Below are 17,082 nucleotides of genomic sequence, written 5' to 3' on the forward strand. Positions count from 1 at the left end.
GCACCTCGGAGGATCAAGGTGATCCTAACTGTTATAGGCCTATTTCTATTTTTCCTCGTTTATCAAAAGTGTTGGAAAAGTTGTCAATAATCAATTGACTGGCTTTCTTGATGTCTATAGTATTCTCTCTGATATGCCATCTGGTTTTTCGGCAATGAGCCGTCCTCCCCTCAGCAGCCTACACTGATATAACATTGTCATAGTATTATGAAGAGAACATTGGTGAAAACTGTTCGTACAGAAATATCTGTTCAGAGCAAAGAAAAATAGTATGTTCCCTGGCCGGGAATCAAACACGGGCCGTGGCGGTGAGAGTGCAGAATCCTAAACACTAGACACTAGACCACCAGGGTCCAGCTGTATAGCGCATGTCGACGGCCCACAATGGAAAGAACTAGGATGGTATTGCTTTCTGATTGGTCTGTGGACTTATTGTAAAGGCAACCTGCAAATGAAAAAATAATACACAAATCCTTGAGCACCACTGGAAACTTTAAAAGAGTATATATCAGCACAGAGGAACTCTCTGGGGGTCCAATTTAAAACATCCACATGCAGCATACAGTTTGTTTACATACCAAAACAAGCTCACAATGAGAATAGAACACACTCACCTGTCACTCTGAGGTGAACCTGCCCCTCCTGGTTCTGCTCTCCTACAGGTGCTGCCAGGAGACACTTGTACCTCCTGCTATCACCAGCCGTTACATTGGGCAGGAAGATATCAAAAGAATTATCAGCCAAAAGTTCCACTTTACGCTCCAGGCCTGCGTACCATTGGGTGGTGCTGTGAGGTGATAGCCTCTTCATCAATAGACCGGACTCCATATTAGAGGGCTCCTCACCCAGCTGGAAGAAGAGGGTGTGAGGTTACTTTATGCCCCTAACAGCTGGTCTGGAGCCAGTGCTGTAGTTTCAATAATGATGATTACAATGAGGACTGAGGACATCACAGATCGTAAATCACTAGTATGAGCCACTTATGTGTGAGCAGCCAAAGATCTCCAGAAAAACAGCAAAAGGCAGATAGTCTAGTAGTCAAATCAAATTCCATGGTTCAATTGCTAAAATTAACTCAGACAGCAGGAGACAAACCTGAGGTTAAATTGTCTGGGAATCTTAAAAGTTATGAGTTCTGCTCTCTTTAGATGGAAGAAAGATTGGACGAAGATTGATATGATTAAGTGGCTAGACAAAGGCAATCTACAATACTGGAAATGTACATTTCCGGAAGAAAATGTGGTGTGCTTGCTAACTTGTTTTAAACTATGGTTTTGAAATAAGTTAGTGTAGTGGTACTGACTGCAGTAGTAATGGTAATGACTGGTTATAGTTGAAAAAGTAGTGCTAATTTATGCAAATGTATATAGTTATAGTTAAAGGTAAAGTTTTTAAGAATTGGAAGTTAGGATAGCCTGAACATGTGATAGATGGTTTGGTGTCTCTATTTTAATGTGGTGTCTCATAATTATGTGAGGTTTTATGTGATGTTGGTGCTCTTGGTCAGTTTAGCTCTGAAAATGTCGCCCTCATCAATCAGCCTAATCCTGCCTATTATGAGCGAACAAATGTTGTGCCGAAAATCTCCCCCCAGTCAGAATTCTCCCCCTTCTAATTTCCTTAATTTTGTGACTAGAGTCAAATACTTTCTGTGGCACACATCAGAATCAAATACTTTCTACAGAACAAACTTCACTTCAAACTTCACTTCATAGGCAACCAAAATTAATAATTAATGTATATGCGTTATATTAAACATAGAAGGAGTAAAATGTTGGCAAGCAATAAACATTTCAGAACAACTATGGCTGAATTATTATCCTTACACTTTAAAAAGTACTAGTCGAATAAGACATGGGAGAGATGACGAATTTTGGCAAAGAGATTTATTAAAAGACCAATACCAATCAGTAGCGGATTTAGGTACGGGTGAAATGTAGGCTAAACTGACAACGGGGTGTAGAGCAGAAAAGCAAGCAAGTCGCAGCAATGAAGAACGCGAAGGTGGGGGGAGAATTCTGACGGGGAGATTTTCGGCACTATACCAGCCCTGAGGACTCTGATCCAGGGCTTTAGTCAGCATTAGCAAGCCACACTACTGCCCTGAAAAAGAACAACGCAAAGTAGTTTACCTTGTACCACCTCATTGACCGGTACTTGACCCCAGGTAAAGAATTTTCTTTACATCTCAGAACTGAATCCTTCCGCATATTGACCTTGTATTTTCTGCATCCTTCATAATCCTGCTGTGTACGCAAACTGGAAAAATGGAAGGCAAATGTCAAAACGAACCTTGATGGGCAGCCCTTACGAAAAAAAGATGGCTGTCAGAGTGCAGTATAACTGTAGTATGCTGCAAATACTGCATCCAAAATAACATATTTTTTTACTGCAGTAAATTTGCAAAGTAGCTGCAGTTAGAGTGCAGTATAACTGCAATTTTGCAATTACTGCTTCCAAAATACCACAGTCGACTGAAGTTACTGCAGTTTCAAAACTGCAATCTTTTTTTGTAAGGGAGGACATAAAGCCTTGTTAGCCCTAAAATGAAATTTGAACTAACCTAGTGCAAAGGCATGGAGAAAGACTAGGGTACGCAATTTTCGTTCAGCACCAACGCGTTTTCTATATTTCGTTGTCTAATTCAAGGCGTAGATTTATCCTACTAGAATATAAAAGTAGAAGTAGCCGTCAAAGTGAAAGTATACTGGGCTATCTGTTGAGGAAGAGAAAGGGCCAAATCGGCGGGAAATCTGTTTCCCTCCAGCAGGTGGCGGTTTTTCATTGTCTTGCCCACCAAGCAAAGAGTGTTGGTATAGAGGTCAATGAGAGTGTCGAATTTGGTCAACAAATCAAATTTGATTTGTCACATACACATGGTTAGCAATGTTAATGAACAGGGAGTACAGGAGAGTACAGGAGAGGGCAGAGAACGCACCCTTGTGGGGCCCCAGTGTTGAGGTTCAGCTGGGTGGAGATGTTGTTTCCTACCCTCACCACCTGGGGCTGGCCCATCAGGAAGTCCAGGACCAAGTTGCAGAACGACAGATTTCCACCTTGTCAGCTCGGGGATCCAATCTTGCAACCTTACAGTTAACTAGTCCAACGCAATAACGACCTGCCTCTTGTTGCACTCCACAAGGAGACTGCCTGTTACGCGAATGCAGTAAGCCAAGGTAAGTTGCCAGGCGGCCCTTTTGCAATGTAACGTTAGCTAATGCATTGGAGTCAGAAGGACAAAAATGATAGCAACCTGTCCATTGGAAACAGGCTAAAAACAATCAAACATAGCCTCATATTTTACATTACATTTAAGTCATTTAGCAGACGCTCTTATCCAGAGCGACTTACAAATTGGTGAATTCACCTTCTGACATCCAGTGGAACAGCCACTTTACAATAGTGCATCTAAATCATTTAAGGGGGGGGGGTGTGAAGGATTACTTATCCTATCCTAGGTATTCCTTGAAGAGGTGGGGTTTCAGGTGTCTCCGGAAGGTGGTGATTGACTCCGCTGTCCTGGCGTCGTGAGGGAGTTTGTTCCACCATTGGGGGGCCAGAGCAGCGAACAGTTTTGACTGGGCTGAGCGGGAACTGTACTTCCTCAGTGGTAGGGAGGCGAGCAGGCCAGAGGTGGATGAACGCAGTGCCCTTGTTTGGGTGTAGGGCCTGATCAGAGCCTGGAGGTACTGCGGTGCCGTTCCCCTCACAGCTCCGTAGGCAAGCACCATGGTCTTGTAGCGGATGCGAGCTTCAACTGGAAGCCAGTGGAGAGAGCGGAGGAGCGGGGTGACGTGAGAGAACTTGGGAAGGTTGAACACCAGACGGGCTGCGGCATTCTGGATGAGTTGTAGGGGTTTAATGGCACAGGCAGGGAGCCCAGCCAACAGCGAGTTGCAGTAATCCAGACGGGAGATGACAAGTGCCTTGATTAGGACCTGCGCCGCTTCCTGTGTGAGGCACGGTCGTACTCTGCGGATGTTGTAGAGCATGAACCTACAGGAACGGGCCACCGCCATGATGTTGGTTGAGAACGACAGGGTGTTGTCCAGGATCACGCCAAGGTTCTTAGCGCTCTGGGAGGAGGACACAATGGAGTTGTCAACCGTGATGGCGAGATCATGGAACGGGCAGTCCTTCCCCGGGAGGAAGAGCAGCTCCGTCTTGCCGAGGTTCAGCTTGAGGTGGTGATCCGTCATCCACACTGATATGTCTGCCAGACATGCAGAGATGCGATTCGCCACCTGGTCATCAGAAGGGGGAAAGGAGAAGATTAATTGTGTGTTGTCTGCATAGCAATGATAGGAGAGACCATGTGAGGTTATGACAGAGCCAAGTGACTTGGTGTATAGCGAGCATAGGAGAGGGCCTAGAACAGAGCCCTGGGGACACCAGTGGTGAGAGCGCGTGGCGAGGAGACAGATTCTCGCCACGCCACCTGGTAGGAGCGACCTGTCAGGTAGGACGCAATCCAAGCGTGGGCCGCGCCGGAGATGCCCAACTCGGAGAGGGTGGAGAGGAGGATCTGATGGTTCACAGTATCGAAGGCAGCCGATAGGTCTAGAAGGATGAGAGCAGAGGAGAGAGAGTTAGCTTTAGCAGTGCGGAGCGCCTCCGTGATACAGAGAAGAGCAGTCTCAGTTGAATGACTAGTCTTGAAACCTGACTGATTTGGATCAAGAAGGTCATTCTGAGAGAGATAGCGGGAGAGCTGGCCAAGGACGGCACGTTCAAGAGTTTTGGAGAGAAAAGAAAGAAGGGATACTGGTCTGTAGTTGTTGACATCGGAGGGATCGAGTGTAGGTTTTTTCAGAAGGGGTGCAACTCTCGCTCTCTTGAAGACGGAAGTTACGTAGCCAGCGGTCAGGGATGAGTTGATGAGCGAGGTGAGGTAAGGGAGAAGGTCTCCGGAAATGGTCTGGAGAAGAGAGGAGGGGATAGGGTCAAGCGGGCAGGTTGTTGGGCGGCCGGCCGTCACAAGAAGCGAGATTTCATCTGGGAGAGAGGGGAGAAAGAGGTCAGAGCACAGGGTAGGGCAGTGTGAGCAGAACCAGCGGTGTCGTTTGACTTAGCAAACGAGGATCGGATGTCATCGACCTTCTTTCAAAATGGTTGACGAAGTCATCTGCAGAGAGGGAGGAGGGGGGGAGGGGGAGGAGGATTCAGGAGGGAGGAGAAGGTGGCAAAGAGCTTCCTAGGGTTAGAGGCAGATGCTTGGAATTTAGAGTGGTAGAAAGTGGCTTTAGCAGCAGAGACAGAGGAGGAAAATGTAGAGAGGAGGGAGTGAAAGGATGCCAGGTCCGCAGGGAGGCGAGTTTTCCTCCATTTCCGCTCGGCTGCCCGGAGCTCTGTTCTGTGAGCTCGCAATGAGTCGTCGAGCCACGGAGCGGGAGGGGAGGACCGAGCCGGCCTGGAGGATAGGGGACATAGAGAGTCAACGGATGCAGAAAGGGAAGAGAGGAGGGTTGAGGAGGCAGAATCAGGAGGTAGGTTGGAGAAGGTATGAGCAGAGGGAAGAGATGATAGGATGGAAGAGGAGAGAGTAGCGGGGGAGAGAGAGCGAAGGTTGGGACGGCGCGATACCATCCGAGTAGGGGCAGTGTGGGAAGTGTTGGATGAGAGCGAGAGGAAAAGGATACAAGGTAGTGGTCGGAGACTTGGAGGGGAGTTGCAATGAGGTTAGTGGAAGAACAGCATCTAGTAAAGATGAGGTTGAGCGTATTGCCTGCCTTGTGAGTAGGGGGAAGGTGAGAGGGTGAGGTCAAAAGAGGAGAGGAGTGGAAAGAAGAAGGCAGAGAGGAATGAGTCAAAGGTAGACGTGGGGAGGTAAAAGTCGCCCAGGACTGTGAGAGGTGAGCCGTCCTCAGGAAAGGAGCTTATCAAGGCATCAAGCTCATTGATGAACTCTCCGAGGGAACCTGGAGGGTGATAAATGATAAGGATGTTAAGCTTGAAAGGGCTGGTAACTGTGACAGCATGGAATTCAAAGGAGGCGATAGACAGATGGGTAAGGGAGAAAGAGAGAATGACCACTTGGGAGAGATGAGGATCCCGGTGCCACCACCCCGCTGACCAGAAGCTCTCGGGGTGTGCGAGAACACGTGGGCGGACGAAGAGAGGGCAGTAGGAGTAGCAGTGTTATCTGTGGTGATCCATGTTTCCGTCAGTGCCAAGAAGTCGAGGGACTGGAGGGAGGCATAGGCTGAGATGAACTCTGCCTTGTTGGCCGCTGATCGGCAGTTCCAGAGGCTACCGGAGACCTGGAACTCCACGTGGGTCGTGCGCGCTGGGACCACCAGATTAGGGTGGCCGCGGCCACGCGGTGTGGATCGTTTGTATGGTCTGTGCAGAGAGGAGAGAACAGGGATAGATAGACACATAGTTGACAGGCTACAGAAGAGGCTACGCTAATGCAAAGGAGATTGGAATGACAAGTGGACTACACGTCTCTAGTGTTCAGAAAGTTAAGCTTACGTAGCAAGAATCTTATTGACTAAAATGATTGAAATGATACAGTACTGCTGGAGTAGGCTAGCTGGGAGTGGCTGCGTTGTTGACACTACACTAATCAAGTCGTCTCCGTCGAGTGTAATAGTTTCTACAGTGCTGCTATTCGGGGCTAGCTGGCTAGCTAGCAGTGTTGATTACGTAACGTTACGTTAAAAGAACGACAATAGCTGGCTAGCTAACCTAGAAAATCGCTCTAGACTACACAATTGTCTTAGATACAAAGACGGCTATGTAGCTAGCTAGCTACGATCAAACAAATCAAACAGTTGTACTGTAATGAAGTGAAATGAAAATGTGATACTACCTGTGGAGTGAAGCGGAATGTTGGCCGGGTTGCTAGGTTCAATTCGGTAGACGTTGGCTAGCTGTTGGCTAGCTAGCTCGCAGTATCTCCTACGTTAAGGTCGACAAATAGCTGGCTAGCTAACCTCGGTAAATTAAGATAATCACTCTAAGTCTACACACTCTAAACTACACAATTATCTTGGATACGAAGACAGCAAAGACAACTATGTAGCTAGCTAACACTACACTAATCGAGTCGTTCAGTTGAGTGTAATAGTTTCTTCATATTAATCTCATTATAGCTAGCTAATACATCCGTGTGATATCCAGACAGCTAACTTTAGCTAGCTACTACTACTGGACAGTAGATGCTGTTAGCAACAACAACAAAAAACTACATTCAACATTGCAAGGCGATGTAGCTAAGGTTATTTACTCACGTTTAGCGCAAGGGAATCGAAATCATCGTCAAGTATGTCCTCAAGAAGGGCATCTATATATTCGCTGTCCGTTTTTCTGGGTGTATCGTCAGTGGTGCTGACGGTGTGAAGCGAGGAACAGTTTTAGCAAGCTAACGTTACATAGCTAACTACGTGATTTAGCTAACATGCTTGATGAAATAACAATGCATTTTAGGAAGGCTGGCGTTTGCAACTAATTAGTTATTGACTGTTGTCATGAACAGGAGTGCTTGACAGGCGTAACCTAATTTCAAGTAGGTAAAGATTGATACCGTGGAGCTAGCGAATTATGTGTAGTGATACAATAACAGATACTGGCTATCTATGATACAATGTAAACGCCTGGGCATTACCAATCACAGGAGAAAAATATCACGTTGTCGGCAGGATTCGAACCTGCGCGGGAAGATCCCAATGGATTTCTAGTCCATCGCCTTAACCACTCGGCCACGACAACTGCTGCTACTATTGAAGACAGAAACCGATAATAGCCAACATAAACTTACAAATATATCAGACACTGATTGATTTTATGTTTTAGCAAAACTCAAATTACATTGGTGACCATTTTTTCCAGGCTGTATCACAACCGGCAGTGATTGATAGGCCCAGAGGGCAGCGCACAATTGGCCCTGCGCCATCCGGGTTTGGCAGGTGTAGGCCTTCGAATTTGTTCTGAACTGATTTGCCTAGTTAAATAATAAATAAATAAAAATAGCAATAAGGCACCTCGGGGATTGTGGTATATCGCCAAAGGGGGAGATCAAGCTGATCCTAACTGTTATAGGCCTATTTCTATTTTTCCTCGTTTATCAAAAGTGTTGGAAAACTTGTCAATAATCAATTGACTGGTTTTCTTGATGTCTATAGTATTCTCTCTGGTATGCAATCTGGTTTTTCGGCTATGAGCCGTCCTCCCTCAGCAGCCAACACTGATATAACATTGTGATATTATTATGAAGAGAACATTGGTGAAAACTGTTCGTACAGAAATATCTGTTCAGAGCAAAGAAAAGTAGTATGTTCCCTGACCGGGAATCGAACCCGGGCCTCGGCGGTGAGAGCGCCGAATCCTAACCACTAGACCACCAGGGACCAGATGGATAGTGCATGTTGACGGCCCACAATGGAAAGAACTAGGATGGTATTGCTTTCTGATTGGTCTGTGGACTTATTGTAAAGGCAACCTGCAAATGAAAAAATAATACACAAATCCTTGAGCACCACTGGAAACTTTAAAAGAGTATATATCAGCACAGAGGAACTCTCTGGGGGTCCAATTTAAAACATCCACATGCAGCATACAGTTTGTTTACATACCAAAATAAGCACACAATGAGAATAGAACACACTCACCTGTCACTCTGAGGTGAACCTGCCCCTCCTGGTTCTGCTCTCCTACAGGTGCTGCCAGGAGACACTTGTACCTCCTGCTATCAACAGCCGTTACATTGGGCAGGAAGATATCAAAAGAATTATCAGCCAAAAGTTCCACTTTACGCTCCAGGCCTGCGTACTATTGGGTGGTGCTGTGAGGTGATAGCCTCTTCATCAATAGACCGGACTCCTTATTAGAGGGCTCCTCACCCAGCTGGAAGAAGAGGGTGTGAGGGAAGTTTATGCCCCTAACAGCTGGTCTGGAGCCAGTGCTGTAGTTTCAATAATGATGATTACAATGAGGACTGAGGACATCACAGATCGTAAATCAAAAGTATGAGCCACTTATGTGTGAGCAGCCAAAGATCTCCAGAAAAACAGCAAAAGGCAGATAGTCTAGTAGTCAAATCAAAGTCCATGGTTCAATTGCTAACATTATCTCAGACAGCAGGAGACAAACCTGAGGTTAAATTGTCTGGGAATCTTAAAAGTTATGAGTTCTGCTCTCTTTAGATGGAAGAAAGATTGGACGAAGATTGATATGATTAAGTGGCTAGACAAAGGCAATCTACAATACTGGAAATGTACATTTCCGGAAGAAAATGTGGTGTGCTTGCTAACTTGTTTTAAACTATGGTTTTGAAATAAGTTAGTGTAGTGGTACTGACTGCAGTAGTAATGGTAATGACTAGTTACAGTTGAAAAAGTAGTGTTAATTTATGCAAATGTATAAAGTTATAGTTAAAGGTAAAGTTTTTAAGAATTGGAAGTTAGGATAGCCTGAACATGTGAAAGATGGTTTGGTGTCTCTATTTTAATGTGGTGTCTCATAATTATGTGAGGTTTTATGTGTTGTTGGTGCTCTTGGTCAGTTTAGCTCTGAAAATGTCGCCCTCATCAATCAGCCTAATCCTGCCTATTATGAGCGAACAAATGTTGTGCCGAAAATCTCCCCCCAGTCAGAATTCTCCCCCTTCTAATTTCCTAAATTTTGTGACTAGAGTCAAATACTTTCTGTGGCACACATCAGAGTCAAATACTTTCTACAGAACAAACTTCACTTCAAACTTCACTTCATAGGCAACCAAAATGAATAATTAATGTATATGCGTTATATTAAACATAGAAGGAGTAAAATGTTGGCAAGCAATAAACATTTCAGAACAACTATGGCTGAATTATTATCCTTACACTTTAAAAAGTACTAGTCGAATAAGACATGGGAGAGATGACGAATTTTGGCAAAGAGATTTATTAAAAGACCAATACCAATCAGTAGCGGATTTAGGTACGGGTGAAATGTAGGCTAAACTGACAACGGGGTGTAGAGCAGAAAAGCAAGCAAGTCGCAGCAATGAAGAACGCGAAGGTGGGGGAGAATTCTGACGGGGAGATTTTCGGCACTATACCAGCCCTGAGGACTCTGATCCAGGGCTTTAGTCAGCATTAGCAAGCCACACTACTGCCCTGAAAAAGAACAACGCAAAGTAGTTTACCTTGTACCACCTCATTGACCGGTACTTGACCCCAGGTAAAGAATTTTCTTTACATCTCAGAACTGAATCCTTCCGCATATTGACCTTGTATTTTCTGCATCCTTCATAATCCTGCTGTGTACGCAAACTGGAAAAATGGAAGGCAAATGTCAAAACGAACCTTGATGGGCAGCCCTTACGAAAAAAAGATGGCTGTCAGAGTGCAGTATAACTGTAGTATGCTGCAAATACTGCATCCAAAATAACATATTTTTTTACTGCAGTAAATTTGCAAAGTAGCTGCAGTTAGAGTGCAGTATAACTGCAATTTTGCAATTACTGCTTCCAAAATACCACAGTCGACTGAAGTTACTGCAGTTTCAAAACTGCAATCTTTTTTTGTAAGGGAGGACATAAAGCCTTGTTAGCCCTAAAATGAAATTTGAACTAACCTAGTGCAAAGGCATGGAGAAAGACTAGGGTACGCAATTTTCGTTCAGCACCAACGCGTTTTCTACATTTCGTTGTCTAATTCAAGGTGTAGATTTATCCTACTAGAATATAAAAGTAAAAGTAGCCGTCAAAGTGAAAGTATACTGGGCTATCTGTTGAGGAAGAGAAAGGGCCAAATCGCGGAAATCTGTTTCCCTCCAGCAGGTGGCGGTTTTTCATTGTCTTGCCCACCAAGCAAAGAGTGTTGGTATAGAGGTCAATGAGAGTGTCGAATTTGGTCAACAAATCAAATCAAATTTGATTTGTCACATACACATGGTTAGCAATGTTAATGAACAGGGAACAGGAGAGTACAGGAGAGGGCAGAGAATGCACCCTTGTGGGGCCCCAGTGTTGAGGTTCAGCGGGGTGGAGATGTTGTTTCCTACCCTCACCACCTGGGGCCGGCCCATCAGGAAGTCCAGGACCAAGTTGCAGAACGACAGATTTCCACCTTGTCAGCTCGGGATCCAATCTTGCAACCTTACAGTTAACTAGTCCAACGCAATAACGACCTGCCTCTTGTTGCACTCCACAAGGAGACTGCCTGTTACGCGAATGCAGTAAGCCAAGGTAAGTTGCCAGGCGGCCCTTTTGCAATGTAACGTTAGCTAATGCATTGGAGTCAGAAGGACAAAAATGATAGCAATCTGTCCATTGGAAACAGGCTAAAAACAATCAAGCATAGCCTCATATTTATCTCATTATAGCTAGCTAATACATCCGTGTGATATCCACACAGCTAACTTTAGCTAGCTACTACTACTGGACAGTAGATGCTGTTAGCAACAACAACAAAAAACTACATTCAACATTGCAAGGCGATGTAGCTAAGGTTATTTACTCACGTTTAGCGCAAGGGAATCGAAATCATCGTCAAGTATGTCCTCAAGAAGGGCATCTATATATTCGCTGTCCGTTTTTCTGGGTGTATCGTCAGTGGTGCTGACGGTGTGAAGCGAGGAACAGTTTTAGCAAGCTAACGTTACATAGCTAACTACGTGATTTAGCTAACATGCTTGATGAAATAACAATGCATTTTAGGAAGGCTGGCGTTTGCAACTAATTAGTTATTGACTGTTGTCATGAACAGGAGTGCTTGACAGGCGTAACCTAATTTCAAGTAGGTAAAGATTGATACCGTGGAGCTAGCGAATTATGTGTAGTGATACAATAACAGATACTGGCTATCTATGATACAATGTAAACGCCTGGGCATTACCAATCACAGGAGAAAAATATCACGTTGTCGGCAGGATTCGAACCTGCGCGGGAAGATCCCAATGGATTTCTAGTCCATCGCCTTAACCACTCGGCCACGACAACTGCTGCTACTTTTGAAGACAGAAACCGATAATAGCCAACATAAACTTACAAATAAATCAGACACTGATTGATTTTATGTTTTAGCAAAACTCAAATTACATTGGTAACCATTTTTTCCAGGCTGTATCACAACCGGCTGTGATTGATAGGCCCAGAGGGCAGCGCACAATTGGCCCTGCGTCATCCGGGTTTGGCAGGTGTAGGCCTTCGAATTTGTTCTGAACTGATTTGCCTAGTTAAATAATAAATAAATAAAAATAGCAATAAGGCACCTCGGGGGATTGTGGTATATCGCCAAAGGGGGAGATCAAGCTGATCCTAACTGTTATAGGCCTATTTCTATTTTTCCTCGTTTATCAAAAGTTTTGGAAAACTTGTCAATAATCAATTGACTGGTTTTCTTGATGTCTATAGTATTCTCTCTGGTATGCAATCTGGTTTTTCGGCTATGAGCCGTCCTCCCCTCAGCAGCCAACACTGATATAACATTGTCATATTATTATGAAGAGAACATTGGTGAAAACTGTTCGTACAGAAATATCTGTTCAGAGCAAAGAAAAGTAGTATGTTCCCTGACCGGGAATCGAACCCGGGCCGCGGCGGTGAGAGCGCCGAATCCTAACCACTAGACCACCAGGGACCAGCTGGATAGTGCATGTTGACGGCCCACAATGGAAAGAACTAGGATGGTATTGCTTTCTGATTGGTCTGTGGACTTATTGTAAAGGCAACCTGCAAATGAAAAAATAATACACAAATCCTTGAGCACCACTGGAAACTTTAAAAGAGTATATATCAGCACAGAGGCACTCTCTGGGGGTCCAATTTAAAACATCCACATGCAGCATACAGTTTGTTTACATACCAAAACAAGCACACAATGAGAATAGAACACACTCACCTGTCACTCTGAGGTGAACCTGCCCCTCCTGGTTCTGCTCTGCTACAGGTGCTGCCAGGAGACACTTGTACCTCCTGCTATCAACAGCCGTTACATTGGGCAGGAAGATATCAAAAGAATTATCAGCCAAAAGTTCCACTTTACGCTCCAGGCCTGCGTACTATTGGGTGGTGCTGTGAGGTGATAGCCTCTTCATCAATAGACCGGACTCCTTATTAGAGGGCTCCTCACCCAGCTGGAAGAAGAGGGTGTGAGGGAACTTTATGCCCCTAACAGCTGGTCTGGAGCCAGTGCTGTAGTTTCAATAATGATGATTACAATGAGGACTGAGGACATCACAGATCGTAAATCACTAGTATGAGCCACTTATGTGTGAGCAGCCAAAGATCTCCAGAAAAACAGCAAAAGGCAGATAGTCTAGTAGTCAAATCAAAGTCCATGGTTCAATTGCTAACATTATCTCAGACAGCAGGAGACAAACCTGAGGTTAAATTGTCTGGGAATCTTAAAAGTTATGAGTTCTGCTCTCTTTAGATGGAAGAAAGATTGGAGGAAGATTGATATGATTAAGTGGCTAGACAAAGGCAATCTACAATACTGGAAATGTACATTTCCAGAAGAAAATGTGGTGTGCTTGCTAACTTGTTTTAAACTATGGTTTTGAAATAAGTTAGTGTAGTGGTACTGACTGCAGTAGTAATGGTAATGACTAGTTACAGTTGAAAAAGTAGTGCTAATTTATGCAAATGTATATAGTTATAGTTAAAGGTAAAGTTTTTAAGAATTGGAAGTTAGGATAGCCTGAACATGTGAAAGATGGTTTGGTGTCTCTATTTTAATGTGGTGTCTCATAATTATGTGAGGTTTTATGTGTTGTTGGTGCTCTTGGTCAGTTTAGCTCTGAAAATGTCGTCCTCATCAATCAGCCTAATCCTGCCTATTATGAGCGAACAAATGTTGTGCCGAAAATCTCCCCCCAGTCAGAATTCTCCCCCTTCTAATTTCCTTAATTTTGTGACTAGAGTCAAATACTTTCTGTGGCACACATCAGAGTCAAATACTTTCTACAGAACAAACTTCACTTCAAACTTCACTTCATAGGCAACCAAAATTAATAATTAATGTATATGCGTTATATTAAACATAGAAGGAGTAAAATGTTGGCAAGCAATAAACATTTCAGAACAACTATGGCTGAATTATTATCCTTACACTTTAAAAAGTACTAGTCGAATAAGACATGGGAGAGATGACGAATTTTGGCAAAGAGATTTATTAAAAGACCAATACCAATCAGTAGCGGATTTAGGTACGGGTGAAATGTAGGCTAAACTGACAACGGGGTGTAGAGCAGAAAAGCAAGCAAGTCGCAGCAATGAAGAACGCGAAGGTGGGGGGAGAATTCTGACGGGGAGATTTTCGGCACTATACCAGCCCTGAGGACTCTGATCCAGGGCTTTAGTCAGCATTAGCAAGCCACACTACTGCCCTGAAAAAGAACAACGCAAAGTAGTTTACCTTGTACCACCTCATTGACCGGTACTTGACCCCAGGTAAAGAATTTTCTTTCCATCTCAGAACTGAATCCTTCCGCATATTGACCTTGTATTTTCTGCATCCTTCATAATCCTGCTGTGTACGCAAACTGGAAAAATGGAAGGCAAATGTCAAAACGAACCTTGATGGGCAGCCCTTACAAAAAAAAGATGTCTGTCAGAGTGCAGTATAACTGTAGTATGCTGCAAATACTGCATCCAAAATAACATATTTTTTTACTGCAGTAAATTTGCAAAGTAGCTGCAGTTAGAGTGCAGTATAACTGCAATTTTGCAATTACTGCTTCCAAAATACCACAGTCGACTGAAGTTACTGCAGTTTCAAAACTGCAATCTTTTTTTGTAAGGGAGGACATAAAGCCTTGTTAGCCCTAAAATGAAATTTGAACTAACCTAGTGCAAAGGCATGGAGAAAGACTAGGGTACGCAATTTTCGTTCAGCACCAACGCGTTTTCTATATTTCGTTGTCTAATTCAAGGCGTAGATTTATCCTATTAGAATATAAAAGTAAAAGTAGCCGTCAAAGTGAAAGTATACTGGGCTATCTGTTGAGGAAGAGAAAGGGCCAAATCGGCGGGAAATCTGTTTCCCTCCAGCAGGTGGCGGTTTTTCATTGTCTTGCCCACCAAGCAAAGAGTGTTAGTATAGAGGTCAATGAGAGTGTCGAATTTGGTCAACAAATCAAATCAAATTTGATTTGTCACATACACATGGTTAGCAATGTTAATGAACAGGGAGTACAGGAGAGGGCAGAGAATGCACCCTTGTGGGGCCCCAGTGTTGAGGTTCAGCGGGGTGGAGATGTTGTTTCCTACCCTCACCACCTGGGGCTGGCCCATCAGGAAGTCCAGGACCAAGTTGCAGAACGACAGATTTCCACCTTGTCAGCTCGGGGATCCAATCTTGCAACCTTACAGTTAACTAGTCCAACGCAATAACGACCTGCCTCTTGTTGCACTCCACAAGGAGACTGCCTGTTACGTGAATTTTTTTATTTATTTCACCTTTATTCAACCAGGTAGGCTAGTTGAGAACAAGTTCTCATTTACAACTGCGACCTGGCCAAGATAAAGCATAGCAGTGTGAACAGACAACACAGAGTTACACATGGAGTAAACAATTAACAAGTCAATAACACAGTAGAAAAAAGGGGAGTCTATATACAATGTGTGCAAAAGGCATGAGGAGGTAGGCGAATAATTACAATATTGCAGATTAACACTGGATTGATAAATGGTGATGTACAGGTAGAAATATTGGTGTGCAAAAGAGCAGAAAAGTAAATAAATAAAAACTGTGGGGATGAGGCAGGTGAAAATGGGTGGGCTATTTACCAATAGATTATGTACAGCTGCAGCGATCGGTTAGCTGCTCAGATAGCTGATGTTTGAAGTTGGTGAGGGAGATAAAGGTCTCCAACTTCAGCGATTTTTGCAATTCGTTCCAGTCACAGGCAGCAGAGTACTGGAACGAAAGGCGGCCGAATGAGGTGTTGGCTTTAGGGATGATCAGTGAGATACACCTGCTGGAGCGCGTGCTACGGATGGGTGTTGCCATCGTAACCAGTGAACTGAGATAAGGCGGAGCTTTACCTAGCATGGCCTTGTAGACGACCTGGAGCCAGTGGGTCTTGCGACGAATATGTAGCGAGGGCCAGCCGACTAGAGCATACAAGTCCCAGTGGTGGGTAGTATAAGGTACTTTAGTGACAAAACGGATGGCACTGTGATAAACTGCATCCAGTTTGCTGAGAAGAGTGTTGGAAGCAATTTTGTAGATGACATCGCCGAAGTCGAGGATCGGTAGGATAGTCAGTTTTACTAGGGTAAGCTTGGCAGCGTGAGTGAAGGAGGCTTTGTTACGGAATAGAAAGCCGACTCTTGATTTGATTTTCGATTGGAGATGTTTGATATGGGTCTGGAAGGAGAGTTAGCAGTCTAGCCAGACACCTAGGTACTTATAGGTGTCCACATATTCAAGGTTGGAACCATCCAGTGTGGTGATGCTAGTCGGGCAAGCGGGTGCAGGCAGCGATCGGTTGAAAAGCATGCATTTGGTTTTACTAGCGTTTAAGAGCAGTTGGAGGCCACGGAAGGAGTGTTGTATGGCATTGAAGCTCGTTTGGAGGTTAGATAGCACAGTGTCCAATGACGGGCCGAAAGTATATAGAATGGTGTCGTCTGCGTAGAGGTGGATCAGGGAATCGCCCGCAGCAAGAGCAACATCATTGATATATACAGAGAAAAGAGTCGGCCCGAGAATTGAACCCTGTGGCACCCCCATAGAGACTGCCAGAGGACCGGACAGCATGCCCTCCGATTTGACACACTGAACTCTGTCTGCAAAGTAATTGGTGAACCAGGCAAGGCAGTCATCCGAAAAACCGAGGCTACTGAGTCTGCCGATAAGAATATGGTGATTGACAGAGTCGAAAGCCTTGGCAAGGTCGATGAAGACGGCTGCACAGTACTGTCTTTTATCGATGGCGGTTATGATGTCATTTAGTACCTTGAGTGTGGCTGAGGTGCACCCGTGACCGGCTCGGAAACCAGATTGCATAGCGGAGAAGGTACGGTGGGATTCGAGATGGTCAGTGACCTGTTTGTTGACTTGGCTTTCGAAGACCTTAGATAGGCAAGGCAGAATGGATATAGGTCTGTAACAGTTTGGGTCCAGGGTGTCTCCCCCTTTGAAGAGG

At 44.5% G+C, this 17,082-nt stretch overlaps 4 non-coding genes and 3 pseudogenes across 4 annotated transcripts; all 7 read right to left on the reverse strand.

Moving 5' to 3' along the window:
* Positions 1-338: 338 nt before the first annotated feature.
* On the reverse strand, positions 339-2,785 carry LOC135521594 (uncharacterized; annotated as a pseudogene).
* Positions 2,786-7,631: 4,846 nt separating this feature from the next.
* Positions 7,632-7,713, reverse strand: trnas-aga (transfer RNA serine (anticodon AGA)). The gene has a single exon. It is a non-coding gene; the product is annotated as a tRNA-Ser (tRNA).
* A 566-nt stretch (positions 7,714-8,279) lies between these two features.
* trnae-cuc (transfer RNA glutamic acid (anticodon CUC)) lies at positions 8,280-8,351 on the reverse strand. Its single transcript has one exon. It is a non-coding gene; the product is annotated as a tRNA-Glu (tRNA).
* LOC135521595 (CD83 antigen-like) lies at positions 8,337-12,037 on the reverse strand (annotated as a pseudogene).
* trnas-aga (transfer RNA serine (anticodon AGA)) lies at positions 11,845-11,926 on the reverse strand. The gene has a single exon. It is a non-coding gene; the product is annotated as a tRNA-Ser (tRNA).
* A 457-nt stretch (positions 12,038-12,494) lies between the features above and the next one.
* Positions 12,495-12,566, reverse strand: trnae-cuc (transfer RNA glutamic acid (anticodon CUC)). Its single transcript has one exon. It is a non-coding gene; the product is annotated as a tRNA-Glu (tRNA).
* LOC135521596 (uncharacterized) lies at positions 12,552-14,998 on the reverse strand (annotated as a pseudogene).
* Between the last annotated feature and the right edge of the window lie 2,084 nt (positions 14,999-17,082).

This window comes from Oncorhynchus masou, chromosome 30 (assembly GCF_036934945.1).
Source record: "Oncorhynchus masou masou isolate Uvic2021 chromosome 30, UVic_Omas_1.1, whole genome shotgun sequence".
Lineage (NCBI taxonomy): Eukaryota > Metazoa > Chordata > Actinopteri > Salmoniformes > Salmonidae > Oncorhynchus > Oncorhynchus masou.